Source organism: Trachurus japonicus, chromosome 1 (genome assembly GCF_045865225.1).
Source record: "Trachurus japonicus isolate A0001 chromosome 1, Traja_1.0".
In the NCBI taxonomy this organism is placed as follows: Eukaryota; Metazoa; Chordata; class Actinopteri; order Carangiformes; family Carangidae; genus Trachurus; species Trachurus japonicus.
The window spans coordinates 16,038,263-16,047,574 of NC_140907.1; positions in this window are offsets into that span (position 1 = coordinate 16,038,263).

The following is a 9,312-nucleotide window of genomic DNA, read 5'->3' on the forward strand; positions in this document are numbered from 1 at the left end:
TGAATGGAAGCTTTATAAACCTTTAAAACCAAAACTAAAAGTTTACGTGGGGCTGTTATTATTATACTGGAAATTCTCCTGGTCGGAAAAAATGTGCAAATTAAAAAAAAAAAACGAAACAAAAACAACAACAAAAACGAAAACAACAACTTTTTGATCTTTTGGTTCTGAGGTCACACTGACGTGCGTCATTTGGGGATAGGGATCACAAGTAAAACATTTAAAGGCACATCAACCTGAAGTTTCTTAACAGGCTACATCATATTTGAATCACAGATCAGTGTGCTATTGTTCCATTCACACAGTAGCACAATTAACTTATCAATAGTCCAATCTAATAGGCTGGTCTAATGGTTTACTGGATAAAAACTTGGAGCCTTGTGCAGCTTGGAGATTGAAAGATAAACTAAGCGAAGTGTCTCGTTCACCGACTAATACTTGGGGGAAAAAAGAAAACATAACTTAATGTGAATACAAATCACGATTTCTGCATTTTATTGAAATATTAAAGCAGTGTTGCATATTTTGATCGTCTTTACGCATCTTTTTGTGCGCACAGTCCAAGTGGCGCAGCGATAAAGTTTCTTGTTTTTCTCTGCGTGATGGTCGATTTGTGTCTGTGCGTTTAGGCCCTGATCAGCGCCGTTAGAGCGTGGCCTGATGGGAATGAAGAAAATCGACTTTAAGCAGCATTTGATGCGCATCCGAACACACACACACACACACACACACACACACACACACACACACACACACACACACACACACACACACACACACACACACACACAAAATGAATGCAACAATAACCCCTGTGTGTCCGTTGCCTCTCATGTTGAGGCTGGCTCTCAGTTTTCTCCCCCTCTCTCTCTCCCTCTCTCTCCTCTCTCTTTGCTCTCTTTGTCTCCATCTCAGGTGAATTGTAGCCATGTGATCAAACGCCCAAGCCTCTATCCATTAACCCTCGTAAATGAAAAAATGGGGAACAAAAAGCAGTTTTGTGCTGCAAACATGGAAAAAATTGATAACAGAGAGCGATGTGTGCGTCTTTCTCCCCTTATGTCCGAGCATAGACACTAGTCGCGCACACAGAAAATACTCTGCAGCGGACTGGACACATGGATCTCTCTGTTTCTCCCGCCCCGACACTTTTCTATTTCTAATTGCTCTCTGCAGCACCTGGATTTGGGCCTCGTTGGTGCTGATGGTAGGGGGCTATACATTTGGGGATGAGGTGGTGATGGTGTCTGTGTGTGTGTGAGTGAGTGAGTGTGTGTGTGTGTGTTGGGGTTGGGTGGTGATGGGGGGGCGGACACCTACATGCTGCACCCCGTCGACCCAACCGGCCACAGTGGGATCCTGCGTGAGGCCTCCGAGGCTGGTGAAGTGAGTGTTTTTGGTCTGTAACCGGACAATGCCATGCTGCTGTTTTAACTGGGAAGTGCTAAAGATGTGCGGTTTTGGTCGTTGTGGGGCCGAGCTGAGCTGAGCTGAGCTGAGCTGCTACAAGCTGCGGTTTGGTGTTTGGTTAGTGCAGCTGGATGTGCACGGCCCCCCAGGGAGTGTGTCTGACAGGGCAAGGTGGTTTTCACGTCGACAGAGTGTCATTAGGTGAAAGATCCACAGTTCAATTTGGACTCTTATTTCCATATAATATAGTTTACTTTTTATTATTATTATTAACCTATTATAGATTATAATAGCCTACATCTATAGCCTCCTGGGTTAAAACAGCCGAGTAGTAGGCTATAGGTTAAAGCGAATCAATACCTACTGAGTGTCAGGCGTCTTGGCATAATGATAAATCTATATGAGGATTTAATTTCGCCTCACTGATCTTATTCCGGATTGCGGAGAATTAAAGTTTTCTTTTAACATTGCCTATATATTTCGTGTTTTTTTATGTCGTTAAATGAAACATTTATTGTGATCTTTCCAACTTGTATTTTCCAATTAGACCTATACTTTTTGCGCTCCACAATGTTTTATTTGTACAATGAAAAGGAGATTTGAAAAGTTACCCGTCAGAATTTTACATAATTATTTAATGCATGTTTTTTTTTTTAAAGAGAAGATGGAAACAATATGTGGTATCTCTTTTTTTTTTATCATCGGACAATAGGCGTTTACATTCAGAGCGAATTATTTTCACTGTCTCATCAGGACAAATAAAATAAAATAAAAGTTTGTTCGCCTGTAAAGGAGCTACTCTTTATCTGTTGCGTCTGTCAAGCCTCTCGTGATCAGGTTGAAGTTTTTAATAATCGACTAAACGGGGAAACAAAAGCATCGCGGCCTTTTAGAATATGTTTCCGAACGAGTTGTTCGATGTTTTAAGGGACTTCTGTCCATTAGTTTGAAAAGTTACTGTTTATTTTTCGCATTAAAGTCCTTTTATTTTTAGAAATAAATTAGGCCCTAAAGAAAGAGGCGAACTTTTACATTTGTCTCAGCAGGCCCCAGACACACTTCTGCAAGTATTTAATTATATTTGGGTATTAAACAATTTATTCTGTTCTTTATCTGGTTAAATAACATAACTACATTTCTCTAATAAGACTGCGTTGTGTCTCTAATATTCTGAGACATATATGAAAATAAGAACTTTCTCTTAAGTTCTCATCTTCATATATTTCATTTCCTTTTTTCTGTTTCAGTATTGCCTTTTTTAAAATCTTTTTTTTTTTAAAGTTAAGAAAAAATTTGAGCTTCAAACTTGAAAAAGTTTAGTTCAAAGTTAGACTAGACTGGATGTCAAACTGCTTTAGTTTAACACAGAGAGGCTGAAGTAAAGATATGAGCTCCCGATGGATTGATGTCATTAAAAACTCAAACTTAAATAGTTTAAATGAGTTCACTATGAGATATTGGCATTGTCATTGTGTTTTATACATATTCATGATATTTAGAAAATGATTTAGAAGTTTTAAAAACATTTATTTATCATCACTGTTAAAAAAAAAAAAAAAAAAAAAAGGCCAATAGCTTTGTCAGGTTTATTCTCACACCCATAGTGATCAAAACTCTCATACATGTCTAATTTTAAGCTCATGGATTGTTCTTATTTTAAAGGATAAGTAGCCAACTTGTTTCAAAGACAACAAGTCAGCTCGTGGATATTACACCTGTCACCCAAAAGAGGAAACACCACCTGTTGATTTCTTTCAGACCTCACATGTACAGATAAAAGACAACATGAGGACATCACATTTTGCTCTGAATCTAAACCAACCATGCATTTTCAGACATTTTCCATGTGCGTGAAACTATCATGGGCCTCGGGGCAGCTGTAACTTGTTAGAAAATAGAGCTCACATGGTTGCATCAGTCCCTGTGCTAACCTGCCATGTGACTGCAGTAATGGGTCTCTCCATGGCTGCACAGACCACTGTGTCACAAGAGCCCGTTTCCTGCGGCTCCTGAGGGAGAGGATGGGAGGACAAGGTCTCATGATCAGCAGGAAGGTCAAAGATCATAATCGGCAGGGGGTTGAGGGGGGGTCAAAGAGTTGGCCTTCAGGTGCACATTATAGGCTATAGGCAGAGCCGTCATCAGATGTGCTCATGGGATACATTGTATATTTTGTAGATGTTTTCAGATGTGAAGTTGATCAGGTGCTCAGAGGACAAAGAGAGTAGGAGAGGAAAGAAAGGGGGAGAGAGGGAGAGAGGGGGAGAGCGAGAAGGCCCTTTTCTTTTCTTTCTTTTTTTTGCTTTGGCCTTAATACTTGAACAACTTCCAGGGGAAATTCTTGAAATCTGACAAAGGCTGGAAAAAGAGAGAGGGAGAGAGAGATGCAGATAGTGTGAGAGAGAGTGAGAGTGTGAGAGGGATGCAGATAAGGGAAGCATGCACAGCGGTCAAATATTCACATGCTGGGTCACATTCTGCATTAAACTGATGTATAATTGGTGGAAAGCATTCATTCCCATGTCAATAGGCACATTGGGTCTGAAATGAATGGCGTCATTTGTTCCAAATGATGACGAATCCAGCAAAAGGATCCAAAATTATATGTCAGAAAAACGCACAGATTGGCGCAGAGGAATATTTTACTCTTTCTTTGCTCCAGAGTTGTTGTGAAATAACCCAGTGAGGTTGAAAATGGCTGTTTAAACCCATCTTATCAATGGCTTTTTTCATGTTGTTGGTCTTGTCTGTGTTTTCTTGGTTTGAGAAAAACACTCTATGTAATTCATAAATATCATTTCCTCTCAGGGTTTGTGTGAAAAAAAAAACAGTGGAAGTCAGTGCTTTTGCTTGGGGAATTCCAGCTCCGACACCAGACTATCAATAATACTGAGCCTCATGTGACTCAGATATTTTGACTCAGACTTTCACACTGTACTGTACATTAACAACACAACACGTCCTCCAACTGAAGTCTGAGACCTGGGCAGTGATTCACAACAAATCTTCATGTATTAAGATTTCTATACACAACTCAGAGGTTTTGTGGAGCTCACGCAGTGAGGATCAGACGGTTACTTGCTGTGACTGGATATCGTCTGAAGTATTTACACGTGGACAGTAAAATGTATTAAAACCAAGCTTTGCATTGAGGCTTTGAAAGAAACTTTAGTGACCTGTTGGTGAGAATGAAGTGAACGGCTGGAAATCTTGTTTTTGTCTAAAAAGTCTGGAACAAACTGATTGATTCATCTGACCAAGGGCTGCAGGTGTTTTCTGGATTTATCCCTTGATTTATCCATCATGCACTTTGTAAGCGGTGATGATGCAGTGACATGCCATCCATGGGGATGAATAAAAAATGATTCTGCTATCTGACCTCTGTCACTCCTCTTTCGCCCATTTTCACCCAGTGAATTAGTGCAGCTGCACCACGCTTAAATAGGTCCCCCTCTTTTTTCTCTGGGAGTGTATGTGAGCAAGCATGAATCCTCTCTTTGTGCTCTGTCTGCAGAGTTTCCCCCCTCTATAGTTTCTTGCCATCTTCGTCTTTTTTATTTGGGGAAGAGGGGCTTCGGTTGCGATGGCGGCAGGAGTGGTGAGGTGGTGGCGGTGGTAGCGATGGTGGTGGCGGCAGCGAGGAGGAGGAGGAGGAGGAGGAGGAGGAGGAGGAGCGGGTAACTTGTTGGACCACATTCCTGTGCAGCTGTGGAGGCTGGTGCAGGGTGGAGGGTGGAGGGCAGAGCAGGATCATCATTGCATTGCAGGGCATCATGAATGGCCTATTGTTCAGTGGTTTGCTGTGTCCGCATCTCTCGGCCACAAATTCAGCCTGACTGAGAGAAATAGCTAGGAAAAAGAAAATGAAGACCGAAGAAATTAGAAAAGAAATCAGAAAGTTGGTAGGTGACTGGAGCCTGGATGAGAGCAGCAGATGAGACTCGTGGTAAAAGAAAATAATAAAATTAAAGAGTGATGGAGAGCCATGAGGAAACAGTTATAAACAGACTTCATACTTGTGCCTCTTTCTGACTCAGATGCTGGAGGATGTTGAAACTCAGAGTGTGATGGTGATGATGAAGATGGGGATGATGCTGGCATGGACAATGGTGGTATTCATTTTGTGACATTATGACAGTTTTGGCCCTCAGTCATACGTGCCAGCACATTGTTTAGTCATGCACATGTCGTCTGTTTCACACTTAAAATTCTTCCCTTCAGTGCAACAAAACACAACGCCAGCAACTGGAAACATTTGCACATTTAATTGTTGCGGACTTAAATTTTTTTAGGCTTTATATGAAATTCAATTACATTATAGATATTTGTAGGCTACATATTCAACTATTATGGCATTATGCTGCTACAGTGGTGGAAACGTGAGATCATCTGGATAATTCAGGAAACTGTTTTCATTCTTTTTGTCAATAAACTTCTGGTCTGGACTATTTGTAATTTCACTGAATCTTTATGACTGCCCCAAAATGATAAAATAATGTGCAAAGCAGATAATAAAGTCAAATAAAGAGTCAATTAAGAACATAAGTACCCAGGTGACTTCTCAGTTCAGTCATCTTTACAGTAAATACCAGAGGTTCTCTTCAATCAGCATAGTAGTTAAATAAGAGCTGATATGAGATCCTGATATGAGATCCTGTAGACAGCTTCATATATAAGACCTGTCGGTGTAGTTACAGTATCACAAAAATTAGGTTTTTTTTTTTCATTTTTCTGTTGACTTTTGCCTATTTACTTTGGCTCTCAAATCAAGTCTTTGGTAGAAATACATTACATTACATCATGTGTTGCCTTATTGGAGAAATATGATCTTTCCAAAACTACTGTTTATTCATATTTGGGTTTCTATGTGGGAATCTGTGAGTCTAAATGAAGCCTAATCTGTGAATTGTTTTTCTTAAAGCACCTTGAAACCCATTGCTGATTTCGCTTTTCTCTTTGTTGAGTTGTAAACTTCATCTCTTTTTAACCCATCTCCTCTTCTTTGTTCCTCCCACAGCCACTCGACATGGTTCTATCAATATAAATGTAAAAGTGCACTTCATTTAAGATTAACATTTAACATTTAATCTGTCAATCACAGCACATCCTCAGTTTTTTTGAAAAATTAGAAAAACTTCACTGTAACCTACTTTGTCTGCCATCATATTATATCTGCTGTCCAACGTTAACTGATCTAAACCCACAAATAAAGTGTCATGACTTTATGAAAACAACAACATCTGTGTCTTCTTTTTAAAAACTCTGAAATGCGATCATGGGCAATTACTCAAGTATGAATTTTATGAGACCTTTTTTCCTGAAAGAGTGGGAGAGTCAGAGAGAGAAAGTAGCACAGACTTTCCAATCATGAGTTCTGAACATTTAATTAGCCTGTGTGAACCAGAGAAAGGAGAGAGGGAGAGAAAGAGAGAGAGAGAAGGCCTGAGGGGTCTGAGGAAAAGATGGCAACATGAAAGAGTCTGTTGTTGTCCGAGCGGAGGAAGAGATAAAAGCCAACGAGACAGAAAGATGGATGGGATATTTAGGAGTAGAGAGTGAGAAATATGGTGATTTATGACATTCCTCATGTCCATCATATTGATTTCTTTTTAAAAGAAAATCTGTTTTTTAGGGAGATGAATGAATAGGAGCCGCCTAGTTATTCAGTTGGCAATAATCAATGAGTGTATGTTGCAGAGTCTGAAAATGGCAGAAGAATAGATGCATCTTTAATATACAGACTGGGTGTTGGAGCTGGCAGGTGCTGAGACAGACAGACAGACAGACAGACAGACAGACAGACAGACAGACAGACAGACAGACAGACAGACAGACAGACAGACAGACAGACAGACAGACAGACAGACAGACAGACAGACAGGCTTTGATCTGAATCAGCATAATGCATTTCACTTGGTGGTCTGCTTGTGTACGTCACATGACAAATCCGACATTTATGGAGCTCTGTAAAGTGTGGTTTAAAGGTTGTGCTACTATCAAGCTGAATTTGATTTGTACATCTTAAATTCTCTGAGGGTTGTGTGGACATTTTAAGATGTGATTAGATTGGAATTGTGGATCAGAAAACTATATTTTAAAAAAGCTATAAATTTCAGTTTATATTTCAGACTGTGCGGAACAGAAGCAGCAAGCAAACATACACAGTGTCAGGTGATTCTGCATTTTGCTGGTCTGTAATCATCTGCAGAAGAGAGCAGGGAGATAGAGGAGGATTTCATAATTACTGAAGGTCCTAATACTTAATCAGTGACATTTCTGTTACATGACATCTGTCTTACATAGGTACTATCTATTACGTACACTTACATTGAATTTCAGCAAAACAGAATACAGATAAAAGAAAAACTTGACCTGAATTCAAATTAGCATTTATACATAAAACTCAGATGCAAATTGTGATATTCACTCACACTATTTGTTATACAAATTCACTATTAAAATTCAGATAAACTGCAGTCACTCATTTCCCTGATTCAGGTCAATATTATTCTCCTACAGGGTGAAAAATGAGCTGCTGGGCCCCTCTTCAAGCTGAGGCCTACTCACTGTCCATTTCTTGTCAGACAAATCAGATGACTGGTATCATCTGTAGTGTGAATATAAAGGTACAGTCAGTAGCTGGTTAGCATATCCTGCCAAAGACTGAAAACAGAGGGAAACAGCTGGCCTGCTAATTGTCCAAAGGTAAGAAAATTAAAAACTATTGGCCTTTTGAAACTTGTTGACTTGTGAAGTGTTATCCATTAAGATGTCCACTGACATTTTCTTAAGTAGGATAAATATTGCAACCTTTCTTCACATTTGATTAGAACAATATATTGTTAATATATTTTCTTTATAAATTAGTATTTTCAGAGGCATGTTTTGGTCTTTATCTAAAATAGTGTATCTTGATGAGAGCCTGTTAAAGACCTACAGCATAGCCAAAGATAGAGGATGGCAGCAGCAGCAGCAGCAGCAGCAGCAGCAGCAGCAGCAGCAGCAGCAGCAGCAGACAGACAGAAGTATCCAGAAGATGTTTGCCCTGTGGTGCTTCCCAGCCCAGCTCAGTCAGGCCTCCTCTGCTGAGCTGAGCTGCACACAATGCTCCTCTGTCCCCCCAGCGAACGGCTTCACAGCTCCACAGCACACAACAGCTCATTATGGATTCAAAGATCCCCCGGCCACAGCTCTCAGTGCCTAAATACTGTCCCCTGCTGAGCACACACACATTGTCAGCGGCTCTGGTCGCACAGCCCGAGGCCACAAACAACCAGAGAGGGCATGCAGATATACGGGGTGTCACACACATTAAAGCACACGCACACACTCACTCACACACACACTTAACCTACATGAAGAGGAACACAAAAGCACCTTATTAGGGAAGTCCTAGTCAGCAGCCATCAGGAACCTTAACAGAGGTCACCCAGCTGCTCTCCCTCATGGACGCTGATGACAAGGTGGGTGTGACTGTCTGGTTAATTAACTGGCATCAGAAAACAGCAGGATGGATGACAGCAGGGTGAGGGGGAGATTGCATGAAGGGGAAACAGCTTGTTAGACTGGACAGGAGATGACATTTAACCATATCAAAGATTGGCTGATTAGATTAGTGGAGAGGAGGATGATGGAGGGAGTTTCCCTCTGACTGTTTACCTATCATGTACCAAAAAGTTCTTATGAAGGTTTATAAGGACATAAAGGAGAAGAACAGAGCAGCAGGAGGGAAATTAGAGGACAATTACACTCTAATTAACAAACATGTTAATGACAATCAGTGGTTAATTATTAGTTAGAGATCACCTTTTGTTGTGTAGCCTACATGTGAGGACTGTGATGAAGATACAAGTTACACGTGTTCTCTTAGCAGTAGGCTACATTAAGATCTCTGGGCCACCC